A 26,365-nucleotide genomic window follows, 5' to 3' on the forward strand; every position below is an offset into this window, starting at 1 on the left:
TGACGTGACACGGAAGGATTTCCAAGCAACTACCTGCTGGCATTCCCCCATCTTGCAAGCCAGCTTCTGTGTGTCGAAGCAGAAGAGGAACACTACAATTGAACATCTAGCAAGCAAGATCTTACTCCTCCTCAACTATCTCCACCAACGGCAAGTAAACTGAAAGTGATACATGTATACTTCTAATAGCGACTTTTAGAAATAATGAAATTTGGATACATGTAGAGTCACCACGGGTGTCTCTTTACATAAGCACATATAGTGAGGCCTCATGTCCAGCTTACTTCTCCTCATAATGGTATGTGACAATGCATAATCTCCATCCTCCTCTTATCAGCCATGGACTTACAGACTCATCTATTAGGCCTCTTTCACACGGGCGAGATTTCCACGCTGGTGCAATGCGTGAGGTGAACACATTGCACCCGCACTGAATCCGGACTCATTCATTTCTATGGGGCTGTGCACATAAGCGGTGATTTTTACGCATCACTTGTGCGTTGCGTGAAAAAAAATTGCAGCATGCTCTATTTTGTGCGTTTTTCACGAAGTGAATGGGGCTGCGTGAAAATCGCAAGCATCCGCAAACAAGTGCGGATGCGGTGCGATTTTCACGCATGGTTGCTAGGAGATGATCGGGATGGGGACCGATCATTATTATTTTCCCTTATAACATGCTTTTAAGGGAAAATAATAGCATTTTTAATACAGAATGCTTAGTAAAATAGGGTTGGAGGGGTTAAAATAATAATAATAATAATTTAACTCACCTTAATCCACTTGTTCGCGCAGCCCAGCTTCTCTTCTTTCTTCTTCTTTGCTGTGCAGGAGGAAAAGGACCTGTGGTGACGTCACTGCGCTCATCACATGGTCCGTCACATGATACATCACGCAACGCAGGCCTCATAGAAATGAATGGGTCTGCGTGAAAATCGCAAGCAAGTGCGGAGGAGGTGCGATTTTCACGCATGGTTGCTAGGAGATGATGTAAGTAAATTGATAAAAGTCAATTTACTGAATTATTTTCCCTTATAACAAGGTTATAATGGAAAATAATAGCATTCCTAATACAGAATGCTTACTAAAATTTGGCTTTAGGGGTTAAAAAAGAAAAAAGAATTAACTCGCCTCATCCTGTTGTTCGCGCAGCCGGCATGTTCTTCTTTCAGGACCTGCCAAAGGACCTTTGAGGACGTAATCGCGTTCACCATGTCAGCGCAGGTCCTGCTGAATGAAGACAGAAGATTTCGACATCAAAGGTCCTTTGGCAGGTCCTGAAAGAAGAAGCAAGAAGACGATGCCGGCTCCGCGAACAATTGGATTAGGGGAGTTAATTTTTTTTATTTTTTAACCCCTCAATCCACATTTTTGTAAGCATTCTGTATTAAAGGGTTTCTATCACTTTGTTTCACCTATTTAGCTTTCAGACACTAGCGATCCGCTAGTGTCTGCTTTATCTAACCATCCTAATATAAGAGCTTATTGTCCTGCCGTTTAGCTAAAAAAATAACTTATATAGATATGCAAATGAGCCTCTAGGTGCTATGGGGGCGTGATTAGCACCTAGAGGCTCCGTCTACCTTAACAAACTGCCGCCGCCCAGCGCGTCCCTCCAGCCCGCCCATCTCCAGCTGAAGCGATCCTCTCCGTGCGCGTCTCTGTTCTGCGCATGCGCAGTGAATGTCTGATCGCTTCCCTGCTCAGACATCTCCACTGCGCCTGTTCCTCGGAGCACTATGACGTCATCGGCGCAGGCGCAGTGGAGATGTCTGAGCAGGGAAGCGATCAGATATTCACTGCGCATGCGCCGAATACGAGGAGCATCGCATTCCGGAGGAGATGGGCGGGCTGGAGGGACGCGCTGGGCGGCGGCAGTTTGTTAAGGTAGACGGAGCCTCTAGGTGCTAATCACGCCCCCATAGCACCTAGAGGCTCATTTGCATATCTATATAAGTTATTTTTTTAGCTAAACGGCAGGACAATAAGCTCTTATATTAGGATGGTTAGATAAAGCAGACACTAGCTGATCGCTAGTGTCTGAAAGCTAAATAGGTGAAACGAAGTGATAGAAACCCTTTAAGAATACTATTATTTTCCCTTATAACCATGTTATAAGGGAAAATAATAAAATGAATAGAACAGCTAACCCAAAGCCGAACTTCAGTGAAGAAGTTCGGGCCTGGGTACCACATTCAGTTTTTTCTCACGTGCGTGCAAATTGTGCACGTGCGTGCAAATTGCAAACTGAACATCGGAACCTACTCGCGCGGTCAATGCACATGCGACGCATCCGGAGCAAATCCGGGACGCAGGCCTAATAGTAAGGAAATCAGACAAGGGAGGCTGCACTGTGAATTTAAATGCAGGCCTCTACAAGAAGTGCAATGAGGAGTTACTCACTGATTCCTCTACATATAGGATCTTAAAAGCAGATCCCACTAGGGAGTTTGGTTTAGCCCTGGGTAAAATATTGGATGAAGGAGTTTCTATGGGAGTACTGGATGTAAAAAACAGGGATTACCTCATGGTGTAAAGACCTGTGGTACCAATCTTCCATTCGCTCCCCAAAATACATAAACAAAATCTTTCCTCCCCCGATGCGACCTATAGTGTCGGGAATAAGGAGTTTGGGGGAGCAATTAGGAGAATGGGTGGATCACTACTTACAACTAGTGTTGATCGAGCACCAAAGTGCTCGGGTGCATGAGTAGAACACCTCGGGATGCTCGGGTGCTCTACCCGCCGCAGAATAATAATGTGTTATGCCCAGCGCCCCGATTCCGAATGTTATGCTGGCCTGGTAATGGCAGCGGGGCCCGATGCACTCACTGTATTCTATTACACCGGGCCCCGCTCACTGTAATACTAATATTCATATGTGAACAAGAGAAATCCTCTGCGATCCTCTCCCTCTCCGTACTCACAAACTAAGTAGCAGACAGGCCGGGCGGCAGCGTAACTCACTGACGTCACGCGCCTGCTCCGCCTGCTTCATTCATAAAGTGGGAGGAGCAGGCGCGTGACGTCACTGAGTTGCGCTGCCGCCCGGCCTGTCTGCTACTGAGTTTGTGAGTACAGAGAGGGAGAGGATCGCAGAGGATTTCTCTTGTTTAATGCCTATTGCCCAGGGCCGCCATCACGTCGGTACAGCCGATACCCCAGTAAGGGGCCCGGACCCCGGGGGGGGGGGGGGGCCCGGCCAGTTCCAATTAAAAAAATAATAATTTTATTTATTATTTTTTATTTTTTATTTTTTATTTTCCGCCCATTAGTCAGTGACTTCACTTGAGTTGAACTTTATTGCGTCGCTAGAGGGGGGCAATTAAGCTGATTCCCGTGAATTCCGTATTATAGCTGTGGACGGTATACCGGCTCCGGCTGCATTCCCCTTTAAAAGTCTGAGCCGCTGCGCAGAGTAACGTAGCTGCGCAGCGGCAGGTAATGTCAGACGCTGTCCGCTGCCTGACGCCACCTTTACATTTAGCGCGCCGCAGCCTGCCTGCCACTGCCAGACACAGTCAATTCTGGTTGGTTTGCAGGCTTGCAGCCAGGAGCGGTGGCGGGAACTTCTGTTCTGGCCTCTGGGAGTGGGACTGGGACGGACTGGAATCGAATCTCATCTGGAAAGAATTGTGGAAGCCTGCCCAGCTGCCCTAGTGCCCTCGCCCCTCCATTACACACATGTTGGACTTGGACCACTTGGATTGACCCCACCCCAATGATTCATTGAGGTCCTTTAGGTTATTACTTGACTTGTTTCCATAAGGGGCTGGGTGGGCTGGCAAGGGAGGGGTTAATAACAATAAGTGATGGATCATGGAGGACCATCATCGCCCTGGATAATGTTGCTCGGTCTTACTTTGCTGGTCTTTGCTCGGGGGTAAAATGCAAAGCAGTTTTCTGGATTATCCCACAGGGCCATGATCCTCCATCACTTATTGTTATTAACCCCTCCCTTGCTGCTGCAGAACACACAGCTAAATGGGGCTGGGTGGGCTGGCAAGGTAGGGGTTAATAACAATAAGTGATGGAGGATCATGGCCCTGTGGGATAATCCAGAAAACAGCTTTGCATTTTATCCCCGAGCAAAGACCAGCAAAGTAAGACCGAGCAACATTTTCCAGGGCGATGATGATCCTCCATGATCCATCACTTATTGTTATTAACCCCTCCCTTGCCAGCCCACCCAGCCCCATTTAGCTGTGTGTTCTGCTTTGGAAAAAAAGTTTAGGCCATGAAGGGGTTAATTAAGTGTTGGAGGGGGTGGGGGGTGTTATTATTGTGTTTGGGATCCATTTAACAAGTTTGACCAGTTGGGTTTGAGAGTGGTTGAGTGTCATCCACAGATCCCCCATAAAAGTGTGTCATCCACAGATCCCCCATAAAAGTGTGTCATCCACAGATCCCCCATAAAAGTGTGTCATCCACAGATCCACCATAAGTGTGTCATCCACAGATCCCCCATAAGTGTGTCATCCACAGATCCCCCATAACAGTGTGTCAACCACAGATCCCCCATAAGTGTGTCATCCACAGATCCCCCATAAGTGTGTCATCCACAGATCCCCCCATAACAGTGTGTCAACCACAGATCCCCCATAAGTGTGTCATCCACAGATCCCCCATAAAAGTGTGTCATCCACAGATCCCCCTATAACAGTGTGTCACCCACAGATCCCCCATAAGAGTGTGTCATCCACAGATCCCCCCATAACAGTGTGTCATCCACATTTAAGATTGTGTAGGGTGTGGCTGGAGGCGGGGCATGGAGGCGGGACAAGGGTAGGGCTTGCAGCAGAACATGGGTGGGGCCTGAAAGGGGGCCCTTGATTTATTTTGCCCGGGGGCCCTGAGGGTTCTCAGTCCGCCCCTACCAGGCACCCGCTGCTCTGAAGAGTGGAGGGTGTCTGGTTCACAAGAAAAGGTCAGAAATTGATGGAAACACCACTGAAATGGTTTAGGAACAGCATGGGGACGATGTCTGGATGCATCTTGGACTCCCAGGTCGCTGCTGGGAACGATGTTGTCCGAGTAGTACGCCACTTTTACAGACTGACAATAATACGCACAAAACCAAAGATAAAATTGATTTTAGAGGAAAAATTGTTAGGAAACATTCTTTCCTGCATATTTACTTGTATATAAAGTGCAAGTGCTGCCAAAAATTAAAAGGAAGAGACACTCCGATACAACCTGTATATGACATAAAGGAGGGCCTCATTCACATTGTGGTACAATTGTTCAGGTAGTGGGACTCCTACACTCATAAATCCTATGCACTAAGTGAAAGGGCTGCCAAAAATTACAAGGAACCAGCACTCCTATACACCCTTTATTACACATAAAGGAGAGCATCATACACACGCTTGAAAAATTATGATTGATGGCCTGCAGGTGACCCTCATAAACATTAGGAGCAAGAGCCTGCTGATCTGACCATCTAAAACATTAGGGGTGAGGGTCTGCTGCTGATCTGACCTTCTAAAACATTAGGGGCGAGTGCCTGCTGCTGAGCTGACCATCTAAACGTTAGAGGCGAGGGCCTGCTGCTGAGCTGACCATCTAAAACATTAGGGGTAAGGGTCTGCTGCTGAGCTGACCATCTAAAACATTAGGGCTGAGGGTCTGCTGCTGAGCTGAGCCTCTAAAACATTAGGGGTGAGTGTCTGTGAAGGTTCCCATTTATCCAGGTCATGGTATATCTGTAAAGAATAAATCAAGGCAACTGGACTTACTGTAGATTTCTTGAAAACGTTTCACTCGTTCTTCCAACGAGCTTTCTCAATTCTGAGTGACTGTACAAGAATTCTCTGGGAATAAATATGTAACTGAATCAACATCTGGTAATTTTACCCAGCATGGGGTCAAAGGTGTTGATTCCATTATCCTAATTGGAGTCAGTAGGTGATACTGATATACCATGACCTGGATAAATGAGAACCTTCACAGACATATTGCAACACATTTTGGGGGAAAAACCCTTAAACTTGTACGAGAATATGAAAAGACAGCAACAAAACTGGCAGACTATAGAAACCACCTGCGTTTCAACCTCAGATGCCGAAAACCGGGGCTGGTACCATGCAGCATCCGTTTGGACTCCAAGGTGAAGGGTCACAGAGCTGAGATGATTCTACAAAAAGCCCAGAAGCAACTACTAAATGAACGGGTACGACAGACCCATTTCACAGTTGAAGCCTTGAAACAAACTATCAGTCAGCTGGAAGAGGACCTGACTTTGCAGCTACCCACTGAAACGTGGAGGAAAGTAGCAGATTTCACAGCACATGCACAGCTAGCTCAGCACACTATGAGCAAGGAGAGGCAGAAGAACAAGTTCTGCATTTTGTTATCCCGAACTGCAAACAGCCATACCAGTGAGGAACTGGCATGGAGGCGAAAGGTGGAAACAAGGACAGTGCAAAACAAAGAGAAATGGGTGCAGAATCTTTCAGACCAGGTTCTCACCCAGCCTGAGATGGATGTCCTTGCTAAAGGGTTGAATTTCGCAATCACACCAAGAACCATACCGATAGTTGATATTATTTCAGCCACTGAAGCCTCAATCCACAGCAACAAAGTACCACAGGGTGAGGCTGAACAACTTTGCCTTAAAGTGTCTGCAGCTCTGGCCAGTGCCAAACCACCTCCTTCAAACTTGACTAGGGAAGAAATGAAGGCGGTTACATCCCTGAAGAAAGACACAAACATCACCATCCTGCCTGCGGATAAAGGAAGATGCACGGTTGTACTTAAGGTGACCACACTCCTGGATGATAACAACACATATGAGGCCCTAAGACGAGACCCAACCAGTTGCTACAAGAAGAAGGTTATAGAACTACTACAACAACTAGAAAAGGACAAAATCGTTGATCGGGCCATGTATCATCGCCTCTACCCTGGGGAAGCCCCTCCATGTATTTATGGACTTCCTAAGATACATAAGGATGGGACCCCTCTCTAGCCAATTGTCAGCAGCATCAACTCTATGACCTTCAATGTGGCAAAATATTTAGCCAGAATCCTAGCGCCCTTGGTTGGAAACACACATCACATACAGAACTCTCAGGATTTCACCACCAAAATTTGGTATTGGGCACAGAAGAAACAGTGGTCTCCTATGATGTTACATCCCTCTTCACCTGCATACCCCCTACAGAGGCAATTGAAACAGTCAGGAAACAGAAGCTACTAGACAACACTTTAGGCTGCAGAACAGAACTTAGCCCAGACCAAGTGTGTGCCTTACTGGACCTTTGTCTGAGTACCACCTACTTCAAGTATAAGTTCTACAAGCAAAAACATGTCTGTGCTATGGGATCGCCAGTATCACGTATTGTAGGGCACCTGTACATGGAGGAAGTAGAAAGGAAAGCCCTGACCACTTTCATGGGAATTACACCGAGTCATTGGTTCAGATATGTGGATGACACTTGGGTTAAAATTCATAAACAAGAGTTACAGGCTTTCACCGACCACATCAACTCAGTGGATCTTAACATCAATTTCACGCGGGAAGATATGCAGAACAACAAACTGGCGTTTCTGGACTGTCTTATAACAGTGAAAGAGGGAAGGAAGCTGGGAATAGAGGTCTATCGAAAACCAACACACACAGACCAGTACCTGCTATTTGATTTCCACCATCCTCTAGACCACAAACTGGGAGTCATCCAGACTCTACACCACCGGGCAGAGAAAATCCCGACTAGCACAGAGGCCAAGGCGAAGGAATTCAAACACCTCAGAGGGGCACTTAAAACTTGTGGGTATCCAGATTGGGCCTTTGTCAAAACAGAAGGAAGGAGAAGAAAGAGCACCAAGACTACCAGTGAAAGCGAGAAGCATGACAGACGCAAGAATATGGTTATCCCATATGTAGCTGGGGTGTCTGAGAAACTCAAAAGGATTTTTAATAAACATCACATCCCTGTCTGCTTTAAACCCAGCAACACACTGAGGCAAAAACTGGTTGACCCAAAAGACCCAACGCCTAAACACAAGATGGACAACATTGTGTATGCAGTCCAGTGCAATGAGGAATGCTCAGAACTGTATATCGGCGAAACAAAACAACAACTACATCAGCGTATGGCTCAGCATAGAAGAGCCAAAACCTCTGGTCAAGATTCCGCCTGGTACTTACATCTAAAAGAAACAGGTCACACCTTTGAAGACAGTCAAGTACGTGTTTTGGATAAGGAGGCCGATTGGTACAAACAAGGTGTGAAGGAGGCCATCTACGTAAAAATAGAGAAGCCAAGCTTGAATAGGGGGGGGGGGGGGGTTAGACATCTATTGTTTGCCACATACAATGCTGTATTGACACCTTTTTCTGGGAGGTCATTATCACCTACTGACTCCAATTAGGATAATGGATTCAAGACCTTTGACCCCATGCTGGGTATAATTACCAGATGTTGATTCAGTTACATATTTATTCCCAGAGAATTCTTGTACAGTCACTCAGAATTGAGAAAGCTCGTTGGAAGAACGAGTGAAACGTTTTCAAGAAATCTACAGTAAGTCCAGTTGCCTTGATTTATTCTTTACAGATATTACGGGTGAGTGCCTCCTGCTGATCTGACCATCTAAAACATTAGGGGCGAGGGCCTGCTGGTTACCCTCAAAAACATTATGAACAAGGGCCTGCTGGTGAACCTCAAAAACATAATGGGCTGGGCCTGCTGGTGACCCTCTAAAACATTATGGGTGAGGGCCTGCTGGTGACCCTCAAAAACATTATGGGTGAGGGCCTATTGGTGACCCTTAAAAACATTATGGGCGAGGGCCTGCTGGTGACCCTCTAAAACATTATGGGTGAGGGCCTGCTGCTGAGCTGACCCTCTAAAACATTTGGAGCAAGGGCAGCCTAATAAGCATGTTGATATGATGGAGGATGAGGAGAAAAGGGTATACCGTTTTAGTGGTGGAAGGGGTGCATGGGAATGCAGTGTATTAAATACACCATAAAAGCCACATTTAGAGTGCCTTTATGTTCAGCCGCTTTCCTCTGGTGGAGTAGAGAAGTCAGGGACAATCCAGGCCTTGTTCATTTTTATAAGAGTCAACCGGTCAGCATTTTCAGTTGGCAGGCGGATGCGCTTATCAGTAATTATGCCCCCAGTAGCACTAAATACCTGCTCTGACAAAACTCTGGCGGCAGGGCAGTCCAGCACCTCCAAGGCATAGAGCGCCAGTTCGTGCCACATGTCCACCTTAGACACCCAATAGTTGTAAGGCACAGAGGGATCACTGAGGACGCTGACACGGTCTGCTACGTACTCCTTCACCATCTTCCAAAAATCTTCCCTCCTTGTGACACTAGGCCACGCATCAGGTTAGGGGTGCTGGTGGGATGTCATAAAGCTGTCCCAGACCTTGGAGAGTGATGCCCTGCCTCTGTTGGAACTGCTGTGTGTTCCCCTCGTCTCCTTTCCTCGGTTGGCCAAGGAACTACGTACTCTGCAGCCAGCGTTGTCAGCTGGAAATTTTTGGAGCAATTTTTTCACAAGGACCTTCTGGTATTGCACCATTTTGCTCGTCCTCTCCACCACAGGAATGAGAGATGAGAAGTTCTCTTTGTAGCAGGGGTCGAGAAGGGTGAATAACCAGTAATCAGTGTTGGCCAAAATGCGTACAATGAGTCCCAACAGACAAGACTTCGCTGTCCTCATCAGGAGGATGACTCTCAATCTCCTCATCCTCTTCCTCCTCTTCTACCCACCCAGGCTGAACAGATGGAATAAAACTTCCATGGGTACTACCCTCTGTAGCGGAGGCAACTGTCTCCTGCTCCTCCTCCTCATCATCCAATTCGCGCTGAAAAGACGAACTGAGGGTGGTCTGGCTATCATCCTGTGTACTGTCTTCTCCCATTTCCACCTCTTCCACATGCAAAGCGTCCGCCTTCATTGTGAGCAGCGATCGTTTGAGTAGACACAGAAGTGGGATGGTTACGCTGATGATAGCGTTATCGCCGCTCACCATCTGTGTTGATTTCTCAAAGTTGCGTAAAACCTCACAGAGGTCAGACATTAATGCCCACTCATCGCTTGTGAAGAGAGGAAGCTGACTGGAAAGGCGGCGACCATGTCGCAACTGGTATTCCACTACTGCTCTCTGCTGCTCACAAATCCTGGCCAACATGTGGAACGTGGAGTTCCAGCACGTGCTCACATCGCACAACAGTCGTGAGCTAGCAATTGCAAGCTCTGCTGCAGCTGTGCCAGACAGGCGGAAGCTGTTGATGACTTGTGGAAATGGGCACCTTCACCAGTAGCACAGGCAAATTGGTGTAGGTTTTGAGAAACTTCTGAACCACTAGGTTGAACACGTGGGCTAGGCATGGAATGTGTCTGAGCTTGCCGAGCTCCAAAGCTGCCACCAAGTTACTGCCATTATCAGACACAACCATGCCTGGTTGTAGGTTGAGTGGCGAGAGCCACAGCTAAGTCTGTTCCCTTATTCCCTGGCACAGCTCTACGGCAGTGTGCTGTTTGTCATCTAAGCAGTTTAAGCATGGCCTGTTGCCGCTTCCCCACTGCAGTGCTACACTGCTTCCAGCTACTGATTGATGTCTGGTAATGCAAGAGGATAATTCAGAGGTGGAAGTGGAGGAGGAGAAGGGGGAGGGGGTTGCAGCCACTAATGTAGGTGGTGATGGAAACCCTTATGGAAGTAGGGCCCGCAATCCTTGGCGTTGGTAGCACCAGTGCTATCCCATGGTATGACTCGCTCCTGGCCTCCACAACATTCACCCAGTGTGCCGTCAGGGAAATGTAGCGTCCCCGGCCAAAAGCACTTGTCCATGTGTCAGTCGTTAAGTGGACCTTCCCAATAACTGCGTTGGTCAGGGCATGGGTGATGTTACGGGACACATGCTGGTGTAAGGCTCGGACTGCACACCGTGAAAAATATTGGCAGCTGGGGACAGAGTAACGCGGGACAGCCACTGCTATCAGATCAGGCTGCGGAAAGCCTCAGTGTCCACAAGCCTAAATGCATCATTTCCAGGGCCAGCAATATGGAAGGTGCGCATTTAGTATTATGGCCTGTGGGTGGGTGGCTGGGTATTTGCGTTTTCATTCAAAGGCCTGGGGTATAGACATCTGTACGCTGCGTCACAGAAGTGGATGTGCTAGCTGCAATCCAACCGACCACCTGGTCAACTGGTCTGACTTTGAGAGTGGTTTCCTGCGCCACCCTGCAAACTGGGACATGAAGCTAGGTATCATGAATGAGTGTGCTTCTTGTGCTCTGGCAGCAGGCACAGTTTCAGCGCGCCCAGGGCCATGGCCTCTGCGTGCACCATCAGCAGCACGGCCACTTCCCCGTCCCTTACTGCTCGCCTTGCGCATATTAAATGGTATATATGCTTGCAAGTATGTCACACGTACAGTAGCGCAGGTTTTATAAGTGTATGCGCAAATAAAGTACACAGAATGTCACAGATATTTTTAGGATGCGCACACGTTAAACAGGAGATGTAGCACAGATAATGTCGCTGTCCGCAGCGTCTATAAAAAAAAGTACACTGAATGTCACAGATAATATTAGGATGCGCAAATGTTATACAGGAGGTATAGCGCAAGTAATGTTGCTGTCACCAGCGGCTAATAAAATATTACACTGAATTAATGTCACTGATATTTAGGACACGCAAGCGTTTACAGGAGATGTAGTGCAGGTAATGTCACTGTCACAAGCGCGTAATAGAAAATGACACTGAATTAATGTCACTGATATTTAGGATGGGAAAACGTTATACAGGAGATGTAGTGCAGGTAATATAACTGTCCGCAGCGGACACCGTCTACGGAAAAAGTACACTGGATGTCACAGATATTTTTAGGCTGCACACACGTTACACAAGAGATGTAGCGCAGATAATGTCGCTGTCACCAACGGCGAAAAAAATTACACTGAATGTCACTGATATTTCGGATGCGCTAATGTTATACTGGAGATGTAGCGCAGGTAATGTCGCTGCCACCAGCAGCAAAACAATTTGACTGAATGTCACTGATATTTTGGATATGCAAATGTTGTACAGGAGATGTAGCGCAGGTAATGTAACTGTCCGCAGTGGACACAGTCTACGGAAAAAGTACACTGGATGTCACAGATATTTTTAGGCTGCGCACACGTTACACAGGAGATGTAGAGCAGATAATGTCGCTGTCACCAGCGGCGAAAAAAATTACACTGAATGTCACTGATGGTTCGGATGTGCTAACGTTATACTGGAGATGTCCGCCTGATACCTCTGATGAAGCCAGAGTAGCTGGCGAAACATGTTGGGGGGCGGAATTTAAGTTTTAATTTGCTGCACTCCATTGAGCTAGACTGATATCTGTCCTTGATGCAAAACACTCAGTGCTAATAGGTTTATACTACAATCTACACCCCAATTGTGGGGTTATAATAGACACCAGGCACAGTGCAATACCCTAGCGAATACAGCAGGGACTGTGGTGGAAGGCAGTGCGGGTCAGTGCACCCCGCCTGCTTATACACGTTACTTACCAGTCATTAATAGCATCCCTAATGGGGTACAGTGATTTTAATCCCTTAGTTAGCTCACTTGTTACATTTCTCTCACTTGTTTTAATAAAATAAGTAAAAGTTAAGTTTCATTTGTCTGGGACAAAGAGTGGTTAGCAGCCGTTTATGCATAAGTGTTTTGTTACAGTAAAAACCCTTACCAGACAGGGTCCTCTGCAGGAATTATACTAGTGATGTAGCGCAGGTAATGTCGCTGCCGCCAGCAGCAAAAAAATTAGACTGAATGTCACTGATATTTCGGATATGGAAAAAGTACACTGGATGTCACAGATATTTTTAGGCTGCGCACACGTTACACAGGAGATGTAGCGCAGATGTCGCTGTTTGCAGCGGCCAAACAATTGCAAGCTATTTAGCGCAGGTTGCGCTAAAAAGATATATATTGCTGCCAGATACAACAATAGTCCTTAACCTCTTCCCGAAATGTGACGTACTATTATGTCATGGAAGTCAGTGACTTCCCGCATTTTGACGTAATAGTACATCATGGTGATCGGGCGCACACAGCTCATCACTGCAGGGATCCGGCAGTCCCTGATAGCCGGGCCCCTGCTGTATCTGCCGGCATCACTGTTTACAGTAATGCTGGCGGATTAACCCATTCACTGACCGCGACATAGTAGTGGTTTGCGGCGGGTGAAGGAGTGCATTGAGTCTCCGCACTGCTTTGGCGGAGGACCCGATGCGTGACAAGGCAGCCCGATGCCGTGCAGAGGCTGCCCAATGCCTTGCACGGCATCGGGACCTACCCCTTCTATGGGTGCCCAGGAGATCCAGCCTCAGGCTGGGTCTCCTAGGCAACCTGTTAGTTTATGACTCAGTGTCATACACTAACAGGCAATGCATTACAATACAGATGTATTGTTAAGCATTGCAGAGGGGATCAGACCCCAAAAAGTTGAAGTCCCAGAGTGGGACAGAAATAAAGTGTAAACAAAAAAAAGGATTTTTAATAAACAAAAAATTATGTTTCAAGTAAAAAAAAAAAGAAAAAAATGCCCCTTTCCCCAGATTTCATAATAAAAAATAGGAACAAAAAAGGAAAAACACACATATTAGGTATCCGTGCGTCCGTAACGACCGGCTCTATTAAAAAGCTATGGTGACTTCTGGTTCCGGCGCCAGCATGAGCGGACACGCAGATTAGAGCTCCTCTCCATTGTCCTGCAAAAACCCTGGAACCAGCCGACTTGGTAAGCAACATACCCGAAATTTGGGGTACACCAGAATTCCCAGCGACTGCCGGAATATATGGACCGGTACATTGAGCATATGGGGAGCAGAACTAGGCAGGGTAACAAACACAAGACAACTAGCACGCCCGCCGTACACACCAAGATGGCGGACCCTCTAACGACACCGTGAGTGTTGATTACAAACGCTTAGCCCTAGAAGTAGCGGCCAGAATCCTACCTGACCTCCAGGAATCGTTGTCCAGCACTGTGGCGGAATCGTTATCGCACCTGCAGAGAGAAATAGCAGATCATGGTCAACGTATTTGTGAAGTGGAAGACAGAGTCTCCAAGTTGGAGGAAGAACAGAGCCGGCTTCGCAGTGTCAATGACGACCTATTGAAGGATAACAAGAGATTGAGTGAGAAGATGGAAGATCTCGAAAACCTCTGGCGCCGGAATAACTTGAGACTGGTAGGGGTGCCAGAGTCATTCCCAGTACAGGTATTCGCATTATGCGAAAAAGATCTGCCTGAGGCGCTCAACCTCCCGACCAGTGGCGGATCCAGGGTGGGGGGCAACGGGGCAATTCCCCCCCCCCCCCGAGCTGGCGGCGGCGGCACAGGGAGATGAACGCTTCCATTGTGGAAGCGCTCATCTCCATAGTCATCTGTATCGCCGTCCTCAGGACAGCGATACAGATGGCTGTGCTGAGGCAGGGGAGGGAGAGGCGTGTCCCTTTCCCTTCCTCTGATAGGCTGCAGGCACTAGGCCGGCAGCCTATCAGAGGCCGGCGCAGGCTGCGCGATGACGTCATTGCGCCGCCTGAGCCGTACAGTGCGGGACACAGGCCGGAAGAGGCTGCATCGCATCGCTGACATGGAGGTAAGTATGTGGTTTTTTTTGTGTTTTTTTTTACTATGGGGAAGGGGGAGAGGAGTACTATGGGGTCATCTACAGGGGGCACTAAGAAGGGGTATTTTATACTTGCAAATTATGGGGGACACTGAGGGCATCTACTGGAGCATTTTATACTGGTACATTATGGGCGCACTAGGAGGAATGAGGGTGTGGAGCACTATGGGGGCATTTACTGGGGGCACTATATAGGGGTATTTTATACTGGCACATTATGGGGGCACTATGGGGACATTAGCTCACGTGGGGGCATTACAAGGGGGTATTTTTTGAACTGTCACATTATAAGGAGAATTATTTCTACTGGGGGGGGGGGGCATTATGGCTTTATTACTCCCCCATGGTATGACCCCCTAGTAGCAGCACCATCCTCTCCCTGCTCTGCTATTCCTCTGCCCCTTCTCCAAATCCTTATTATGAAATCTTTCTCATTAGGATAAAACACATCAGCTCCACCGAGCCCCCCAGCCAAAGTGTTGAAGTGGTGTCCGAGATCCCCAAGGGCCAAGTCAAGTAATAATTGTAAGTTTTCATGTGAAATATGTTTGTTATACACATATAACATACACTGTGTAGTCTGTACTATAAGCACCATTGTTTTGTGGCGGCGGACAGAAAATAATCTGAAAGTGCCCCTCCCGAGACCAGGCTCTGGATCCGCCACTGCTCCCGATGAATTGCAAAGTGGAAAGAGCCCACAGAATCGGGCGCAAAGGGAGAAGGATAACTCAGAGCATCCAGCGTTGAGGCAGCGCCCCAGACAAGTAATCACTAGATACCTGGACTTTTCCCGATAAAGCGGCAATACTTAAGGCTTACAAAAGCCACAAAGGACCGCTGGAACTCAGGGGTCACAGAGTGATGATCTTTGAGGATTTTTCGGCATCTGTGGCTAAGAAGAGGAAGGAATTCTTAACTATCTGTTCAGAATTATATCACTCTCAAACCAAATTTGCCTTGTTTCCCGCCATATTGCAGATATACTCCTCAGATGGATCCTACTCCACATTCTACTCACCGCAAGAAGCCAGATCGGCATTCCAAGATGGCGAGCTGAAAGAAGTAACTTCGCGTTCACGAGGGCCTGGGGGCGTCGTAGATCCGCGGAGAACATAGCAGCTCCGGGACCCGATTTGGGTAATACAGATGGCTGAAAGAACACCAGAAAGAAAAAAAAAACTCAGAAAGGAAAGAAATACAGTGGCGGAGGACTGTAATTACCTTGAGTTGGAAGTGGTAATGCATATGTTATATGGTTTAATGTTTGTCTGAAATGAATAACTTTAACAATGGGGAAAAGGTAGAAAAGTGGAAAGAGCAGGATGGATGGGACCAGAAGATTTAAAACAAGGGAACTGGCATTGTGTAGAACTATAGATGCATAGGAAATGAGGATGTGCATATGATAACAATTAGAAAAATTTCAAAAATAAAATTCTCTTTTAGGAATCTGCAACTTGCCAGTTCCGAGTCATAATATCGAGTCATAACATTGATTTCACTATAGGCAGGGAAAGGGGGAGCTTGTTTTAGAGATGTGTTCGAAAGGGAGAGGAGAGGCATCATGCTGGGAAGAGGAGAAGTCAGTGACACTAATCGAAAAAAGGAGGATCAATGGTTTATAAAAAATTTTGTTTTAACATGTTGTTTAATAGGTTGGGGAATAAAGGTCCATGCTACTTATAAAGAGTCAGGAAAGACAGACAATAAGAGGTACAGATCCGCAGATATCACAGGAAAGCTATATAATGCCTAGATTTATCACATGGAATGTTAAGGGGCTGAAGTCCCCACAGAAACGACTGATGGTACTAAGGCACCTAAAAAGGTTTGGCGCAGATATCGCCGTATTACAAGAAACGCACCTCCAGGAATCGGATTATGATCGCATGCAAAAATTGTGGGTGGGTCGGGTAGTGGGCGCACCAGCAGCAGGGCGAAAAGGTGGTGTTTTGATCCTAATTCACAAAAAACTGGCTCACATGACGATTTAATGTCTAGAAAACAGAGAGGGTAGAATAGCGCATATTTGTATGAGCTCACCGCTAGACACGTGGAGCATATACAACATATATGGGCCTAATGATAGCAACACTGATTTTTTTAGGGAACTAAGGCTACTTTCACATTAGCGTTTTTCTTTTCATAGAGTTCCGTCACAGGGGCTCTATACCGGAAAAGAACTGATCCAGCATATCCCCATGCATTCTGAATGGAGAGTAATCCGTTCAGGATGCATCAGGATGTCTTCAGTTCAGTCATTTTGACTGATAAGGCAAAAGAGAAAACCGTAGCATGCTACGGTTTTATCTTCGGCCAAAAAAACTGAAGACTGTTAGTGCAGGATCCGGCATTCAAAATCCCGGAATGCCGGATCCGTCCTTCCAGTCTGCACATGCACAGACCTTTAAAAATGAGAAAAAAATAAATACCTGATCCGTTTTTCCTGATGACACCGGAAAAACGGATCCGGTATTGCAATGCATTTTTCTGACTGATCAGGATCCTGATCAGTCTGAAAAATGCCTGATCAGTCAGAAAAAATGACATGCGTTTGCATACAGTTTGCCTGATCAGGCAGGCAGTTCAGGCAACGGAACTGCCTGCCGGAATCAAACAACGCAAGTGTGAAAGTACCCTTAGGGAGATGTTGGTGAAAGATACAGCCCCTAACAAAATAGTAGCCGGAGACATGAATACAGTAATGTCACACATAGAAGACAGAAAATCAAACAAGGAACAGGCGGTGACCCCCAGACACAGAGATAAGATACTGCAAAGTGAGATGTCGAATTTGAATCTAACTGATGCTTAGCATTGCTTTTATCCAAAGGGAAGAGAATTCACGCATTTTCCTGCAGTCCATAACTCTTGGTCAAGACTTGACTACTTTTTTGTGTCTGGGAGTGTACTGCAAAAAACAACATCAATAGAGATAGGTGATCTTGTCATATCTGACCACTCCCCGGTCATATTAGATATGTTAGATACGGTCCCAAGAGGTAGTGACTATATGTGGAGATTCCCCTCAGACTTAGCTAAGAATGAACAATTTGCGGAGAAGCTCACACATTGGTGGATTGAATACTGGGACACAAACTCGGAAAGCGGAGACCCTCACCTGGAGGGCGGGAAAGGAGGGCGGGAAAGGCGGTTATACGGGGACAAATTATGACCTTCACCAGGGGGTTAAGGAAAACCATCTAATCTAAAATTCAGGAACTATCAAAGGCATTGCGGGCAACCTATACACAATTTCGTGCAAATCCATCTCCACTAAATAGACAACAATGGATGGTAACTAAAGCAAACTATGAAAGGTGGCTAAAACAGAAAGAAGAATATTATGGCCTAGAAAGAGAGACTCATTTATTTAAATTTGGGAACAAATCAGGTAAACTCTTGGTGAACCTGGCTAAAGGTCAAAGATACACATCCACAATACCCACCCTAAAAAATTCAAAAGGGACAGTATGTCACAACCCCAAGGAGATAGTGGGGATTTTACGAGACTTTTTTAAAACCCCATATATGAGCACAGACTAAGAAGATCATAGAGATAATACACACGAATATCTTTCACTGTTAACGCAGATATCGGAAGAGGACATGACAAAACGTAATCAACCTATTACAGAGATGGAAGTTTTAAATGTCATATGTTTATCTAGGAATGGTAAAACCCCAGGCCCAGATGGATATACCAATGAATTCTATAAAATATTGGCCCCTAAAATAGCCCCCACACTCACAGCTCTATATAACCAAATGTTGAAAGGGCTCCCAATACCTGCAGATATGAACACAGCGTATATAAAGGTATTACTGAAGCCAAGAAGAGACGGTACTCTACCGTCTTCATACCGTCCGATCTCACTAATTGACAACGACTTAAAATACTTATCAAAAATAATGGCGGACCGCGCCCAGACGCTGGATATATCCATCTGTTATGGGAATGTCGCGTAATAAAGCGGTTTTGGAAGCGGGTATTCACAGCACTTCAGGGGGATTTCCCCCAACCTTGTGTACCGGATATGATTTCTGTGATCTTGGGATCCTATATACCAAAAAAGCCAAATTCTTCTGTACATCAGTTTATCTAGCTGAAGGGTAGCTTGATTGCAAAGGCTCTGATAGTTAAGAGATGGGGTTCCCCCATATCCCCTGCATTTGAGGAGTGGAGATGGATTATGTCCCAAATAAAGCTTTATGAGGAGATTGAGAGGCGGAGAAGGTAAGGTATTGATAGCCCGCTATCCATAGCAGTGAGGTGGATTGATTGCCGCATCCTGTTTGGCGCTGCACGTGCACGTGGATGGGTACGGAGGGGGAAGTATGGGGTCCGGGTTACCAGCGACAGCAGCCAAGGGTAGGGGGGGGAACACTTGGGTTTAAAGGTATTTGGGTTGAGTGTATAGAGCCGGACTTAATGCCATGAAATGTTATGATACTAAAACGATAGTAATCCTCTTTTTATGTCTATAAGCTTATTTAGGGTGTATTGTTATCTTTTCCAGTTTTGTCTAAATGTTGAAATGCTCTGTTACTATTTTTGAAGAAAATAAAATATTTATTGGATTAAAAAAAAAATAATAATAATAATGGCGGACAGGCTGTCAATGATCATGCCTAAGTTGGTGTCATGTCATCAAACAGGGTTTATAGCGGGAAGATCAGCAGTCTACAATATTAAAAAAGTATTAGCAGTCTTAGATGCCATAAAGATATCACCAAATATATACCCAGCCCCAACATTGCTAGATGCTGAAAAAGCCTTCAATAATGTAAATTGGGGGTGGCTCAACAAGGTACTAGACACCATGAAGTTTACGGGGCCATTCAGAACATATATCTCGTCCCTATATAAAGATCCCACAGCTAGAATACATATACCTGGGTACCTGTCACAACCTTTCCAACTTCAGAAAGGCACCAGGCAAGGCTGCCCGCTATCACCGTTGATTTTTAACCTAGCCCTGGAACCGCTTTCCAGGAAGCTAGCAAAACCCGGAGTTACCTCAGGGATCAAAATAGGAAAGATTGTGCTGACGCTTGCCTTGTGCGCCGACGATCTAATACTATTTTTATCCCAACCCCGAGTAGACTTGCCCAAAGTCTTTGAAATCTTAACACAGTTCGGTAAACTTTCCGGTTTTAAAATAAACCCGACCAAATGTGAGCTACTAGACTCCAACTAAAAACCGCAACAGTCTCCCACTGGAGGCTTGTCCGGTGACCATCGCACCACTTTCAATAAAATATTTGGGAATCCGAATAGGGAAAACTCTGGATCAACTTTATTCCTTAAAATTATCCCGCTCTATTCAGTAAGATTATAGCAGAACTTAAGAGGTGGAGAAACTTACCCTTATCATTCTTGGGCAGCTGCCACCTTATAAAAATGATGAGTTTTAGCAAATTACTATATCCAATGCAAACACTACCAATCCTAATTAAACATCCAGAACCTCAACAGGGAATTTAGAAAATTCATATGGAGAGAAAAAAAATCGAGGCTATCTCTTAACAAGTTGACTAGGACAAGAGGCAATGGGGAGTTGGCATGCCAGACATTAGGAGGTACAATTTAGCGGGACTGATGAGGCATAGTATATACTGACTAAAAGACACATAGCACTATTCAGTAATATCAATTGAGGCGGAAATGGTCAAACCCTGGATTTTGAACGCCATATTACACACGAAATACTCTGAAATTCCAAGAGCGGTCAAATTAAGTATATTGCTAAGAGATACAATTGCTGCATGGAAAGCGGTTAGGCAATTATTCCACCTACCGGTACGTTTATCCAAATACATGAAAATATGGACCCACCCAGAAATTTGTGCGTTCGCAATAAACAAGCAGTTTATTAGATGGAGAAGTATAGGGATCAGGGAAGTAAAGCACCTGTGGCACAAAGTGGAGAATAGATATATGAACTTTGAGGAGATCCAGACATTATATAACATCACAAGCTCCCATTTTTTAGCTTTTTATCAACTGCTAGCTTTCTTGAAATCCAGAGTGCAAGATATTTCAAAAGAAAAGAGAATCAACCCTTTTGACTCCTTAGTGGGATCGGATAACTCAACATCTTCCCTAGACAAAATATATGGGGCGATAAACGAGGTAGTATCCCGGAGGGGAGACGCTGCACTGTTCCAGGGGTGGCACCGCGAGTTTCCAGAGCTAGACCTCCCCAGAGACATAGTGGAGGGATGGGGAAAGGTGTGTAAATGGATAGGCAATGAGATATGGAGAGAGACTCAATATAAAATAATACACAAAGCGATATATGGCTTCCATACCCCCAAAGTTCCAATGAAAATAAACGCGGGCAGGATCACACACTGTCCAAAATGTCAATTATCAAATACAGATGTTCTGTATGGTCTGTGGTCTTGCCCAAAGGTGAAGGAATTCTGGGAGAGCTTCGTACATGAAATCAAGCACAAAATGGGGGTAACACTCCCTGTAGATCCAACATTATTCCTATTCCACAAACAAACAGAAACAGCTAAGGCAAAATTTCCCCCAGTGATACATGTGGTAATTTTAGCAGCCAAGAGGAGCCTTCTAAGGCACTGGTTACTAGGAAATATCCCCCTTGTATCAGAAACTTTTCAAGACATTAAGAAATGTCTAAACTTGGAGAAAATTGAAACAGAATACCATAAATCCAAGCTAACTAAATCTTTTTTTGGGAAGTGGAGGCCATACATTTCAGCTTTTCTCACGATAGAGGAAGGACGGGAAGTGGTGCGGCCATTCCTACATACGGAATGGTTTCTGAAACTGAACCCATCAGACCCTTGGCACTCTTTGTTCTTACAGTAAAAATACCATTAGTTTCTTGAAGTTTCTTGAAATTTGTGATACGTGGACCTCAAAGTGTCCTGGTGTAAGGATCGCAGTATATAGATATACTGAAGGGGGAGGAAGGGTAGCATGGACGGGGAGGGGGGGGGGACAGTTCATGGAAAGTTCATCACAATGTTTATTAAAATGTTCATTAAAAGGTACATTACAGCTAATCAGTAAAGAATACACTGGTTATACATCATGATATGTACTAAAAGATCAACTGTACATTGTAATATTTATGTAATTTACATTGATGTGAGAAAAATGTAATTGACTATTGTATTGTACTTTTGGTAAAACCGAAATAAAAAACAAATGGTTTAAAAAAAAAAAAAAAGCTATGGCTCTCAAACTATGGAGACACTAAAACATAATTTAAAAAAAAATAATGCTATTATTGTGTAAAACTTAAATAAATAAGAAAAAGTACACATTAGGTATTTCCACGTCCATAATGATCTGCTCATCTGCTCTATTAAAATATCACATGACCTAACTCCTCATGTGAACGCTGTAAAAATAAATAAAAACTGTGCCAAAATTTTACATTTTTGGTCACCTTGCCCCATAAAGTGTAATAATGAATGATCAAAAATTCATATGTACCCAAAAATGGTACCAATAATACTGGCACCTTATCCCCTAGTTTCCAAAATTAGGTAACTTTTTGGGAGTTTCTACTGTAAGGGTGTATCAGGGGGGCTTCAAATGGGACATGGCATCTAAAAACCAGTCCAACAAAATATGCCTTCTAAAAACCATATGGCGTTACTTTTCTGCTGCGCCCTGCCGTGTGCCCTTACATCAGTTTACTACCACATGTGGGGTGTTTCTGTAAACCGCAGAATCAGGGTAAAAAATATTGAGTTTTGTTTGGCTGTTAACCCTTGATGTGTTAAAATAAAAAATGGATTAAAATTGAAAATCTGCTAAAAAAGTGAAATTTAGAAATTTCATCTCCATTTTCCTTTAATTCTTGTGGAACACCTAAAGGGTTAACAAAGTTTGTAAAATCAGTTTTGAGTAACTGGGGTTATTTATGGGGCTTTCTACTATGTAAGCCCCACAAAGTGACTTCAGACCTGAAATGGTCCTTAAAGGGAGTCTGTCACCACCATATGGCCATATACAGTGCTTACATTGTCTTATAGCATACCTATACATGAATGTCATTTTCTTTAGACTTGCAGAAGCTGGAAAAATGACCTTTGATTCATATGCAAATTAGCACTTGCAAGTGCCCAGGGGCGGCGTTCACTGTGTTGGAGCCCAGGCTGCTTTGCCTTTTTTCATTGTTTTCCCGCTCCAGCCTCTGCCTATGCCCGCCCTCCTATTCCCTTGCGTTATCCTTCAGTCCGGCCGAGATCCCGCCCCTACACACTGCCTCGCCACATTGCTGCTGGTTTCGTGTCGTTCGCCGGCGCATGCCCAGTAGTTAAAGCGATGCTGTGCCAACAATGAGCATCGCAGTGTGAATGCCCCGGCCCGGCGAGGCAGGTGCGGGATCTCGGCCGGACCAAAGGACATTAAGCTATCGAATAAGGCGGGCAAGGTGGTTAGCAGGAATTATAGAAAAGACACAAGCGGTAACACCCGGCTTAGCCTCATCATGCCACCCGAAAATGTAATAAAAGGCATTCCCTATGGTGAGACCATTAGAATCCGCCGAAACTGCTCAGAAGATTCAATGTTTGAGTCAGAACAAATAGTTCTGTTTGAGAGATTGACATTGAGCGGGTACAGTGATCGTATTTTGAAGCAGGCAGGAGAGAAAGTAAAACATGTGAATAGAGAGACATTGATTACACATAGTACAGCGAGTAGGGAAGGTGAGGACAACAAACAACTGAGGGTTGTCACCTCCTACAGTCGCCAGTTTCAGGAGATACAAGGAATTATCACAAAATATCTACCCATTTTATTTCAAGTTGATAGCTTGAGACAAATCTTAGAGCCAGGCTTTCAAGTGGTGAGCAGACGAGCACCTACTTTGTACTCCGCTTTGTCCCCTAGCTTGTTCATAGAAAAGTCGGATACTGGAAAACCCATGTGGTTGAATTTTGGGCAGTTACAAATATGGCCACAGTATTTGTAAAAGTTGTCAATAAATTACAATGGGTAAAATATTCGAATCCAGTGTAACCAAGGAGGTTTTTAAAGGGGTTGTCCGGGTTTAGACCTGAACCCAGACATACCTATAATTTCACCCAGGCAGCCCCCTGACAAGAGCATCGGAGCAGTTCATGCTCTGATGCTCTCCCTTGCCCTGCACTGGATCGCGCAGGGCAAGGGCTCTTTTATTTACAATAACACACTGCCGGACGGAGGCGGGCCCTACAGGCTAGGGCAGCGCTAAAGCCTGCCCATCAGTGTCAGTGATGTCACCGGGCTCGCTGCTGGGCGGAAGCCCTAAGGAGAACCCTGTTCGTCACCAGAACCAGGGGCGTTGCTAGAGTCTCAAAAGATCCGGGGCCCCAAGCCCTAATAAATATGTCCCAGTTCTCTAAGTCTCCCCCCTCCCCCCACACACCGCAGTTTGCTGTACTTGCTATACAGCAGCACATACCTGTCACATCCTCTGATGTAGATCCTCTCTGTCATCATCTTCTCCATTAGGTTCGTATAACTTCTCTCAGCCGCGCCTCGTCTCTGCAGAGTGTGACACACAGACATTTAGCTTCCCCACATTTCTATCATTATCCCCCAACCTGGAGTCCCCACAGTGTTATTCTGCTGCTCGCTGTGCTCCCCAATACCCCCAAATACTATCCTGAAGAAATATGAGTGCCCCCATAGTAATAGTGCTCCTCATAGTCCTACCAATAGTAATTCCCTTCTAGAATTCCCCCATTAGTAATACTGGCCCCTACAGTGCCCCCAACAGTGATGATGCTCCCCAAGAGTGCCCCCATTAGAAGAAGAGCCCCCAGTAATAATAATACCCTCACAGAACCCCCAGTAGAAATAAGGCCCCCTATTTTTCCCCCAGTGGTAATAAAGCTCTCTCCGGCCCCCTCAGTAGTAATAAGGCCCCCCCATAGTGCTCTTAGTAGAAAAAAGGCAGATTTATAAGTCCCTCCTATAGAGCCCCCAGTAGTAATAAGAACGCCTAATGTCCCCTGGATTTATAATACCCCTACAGTGCACCTATTATTTATACTGCCCCCTACTGTTATAATGGTCACCCTGAAGTGCTCCCAGTATTTATAATGCCCCCTGCAGTGCCCCCTGTAATTATATTCCTCTGTCCACCATACAGGCCCATGTAAATAACATCACACCATCTCTCCTGCCCCCTCCAAAATACAATCCTACGTAAATAACATAACTTCCCTCCCTTCAGCCCCTCCAACATACAGTCCCATGTAAATAACACTATTCCCTCTCTCTGCCATAGAGTCCCATGTAAGTAACATCACACCATTTCTCCAGCCCCCTCCAAAATACAGTCCCATGTAAATAACACCACCTCCTCCCCAGCCGCCTCCAACATGCAATCTCATGTAAACATCACCCCCTCAACATTAAGTCCCATGTAAATACACATCTTTCCCCCCACCAGCCACCTTCAACATACAGTCCCATGTAAATAACATTGCCCCCTCAACATTCAGTCCCATGTAAACAACATCACTTCCTCCCACAGCCGCCATCAACATACAGTCCCATGAGAATAACATGACCCCCTCCAACACACAGTTCTATGTAAATAACATCCCTCCATTCAGTCCTAACATACAGTCCCAGTTAAATAACCACAACTCCCAGCATTGCTCTGCCTCCCCCTTCACTTACCTCTCCTCATGTAGCAGACCTCACCACAGCATCTTCCCCCAGGACTTCTCCTCTTCATTGCTGTCCTCTCCTGCACTGGTCACATGATGGTGACATCATTGCAGGTACTTCTCAACACTTTATATAGCAGCCCAAGTGCTACATTCACATCATTAAAGGTCAGTAATTCTCTGTAATGTCCACCATGATACTGGGGCTGCTTCTCAGTGAGTATGAGAAAGTTAGGAAGCAAATTCTCCTCTGTTTTCTGTGTGCAGTGGATGGGAGCTAGTATTCCCTACTAGATCTGTGAGAACTGCAAACTAAAGATATAGCATATAGATGAATAAACTGCTACAAATCCCAGATAAATATAATGGCCAGAAATAGTGGTAGCAGCCCTGATGACAATATGTCACAGTGTACTTCATCAAGCCCTCTAACCCTGGGGTCGGTGAAGTGAAGAAGGGCCACCCTGTGCTCCCTTTGGGCACTCCCTTTTGCTGTGAGCCCCTTCCTGATGGTGGTTCAGCGGTGCCTATGGTGTTAATGTCCATGTGGGTGTTCGGTAGGGCATGCATTGAGTCAGAGACCAGGCCAGATTAAATTTAATAAGAGTCTCGTTTTACTGTATGCAGGACAGAAGTTGTAGCCTCTATTTTGGGGTGCATAGGGTGTCTTTCTGTGTTTTCTGTTTTCATCTTCCTCCCTTTTTACAGCTACTCTGAGTGGAAACTTCTGGAGCTAGGTGGTAGAGGCTGCCCACAACCTTAGCTTCAGTGAGGGATGGGCCAGGATTGTTAACTTTGGCCTTGTCTGCCTCATGCTGGAACAACTGAGCATGCTTTACTGTACATAGCATTACCATTGCAAATGTTACAAAACAAAACAAACTGTAGATACCCCCAGGTATAGAGTACTGCATATCCGCTTGCTAAGGGGCAAGTTGTCCTCGGGTTGTACTTGGACTCCTCCCTGGTAGATGGAAGCAAATGTCCAAAGACGCAGATGTGAGATAGAGAGGCTAGGCTGGACGGAGTAGGGCTGACAAAGCACATAA

General features: G+C 45.6%; 1 pseudogene; it reads left to right on the forward strand.

Moving 5' to 3' along the window:
- The first annotated feature begins 5,920 nt into the window (after positions 1–5,920).
- Positions 5,921–26,033, forward strand: LOC120999048 (annotated as a pseudogene).
- Positions 26,034–26,365: the final 332 nt, after the last annotated feature.

This window comes from Bufo bufo, chromosome 4 (genome assembly GCF_905171765.1).
Source record: "Bufo bufo chromosome 4, aBufBuf1.1, whole genome shotgun sequence".
Classification (NCBI taxonomy): Eukaryota; Metazoa; Chordata; class Amphibia; order Anura; family Bufonidae; genus Bufo; species Bufo bufo.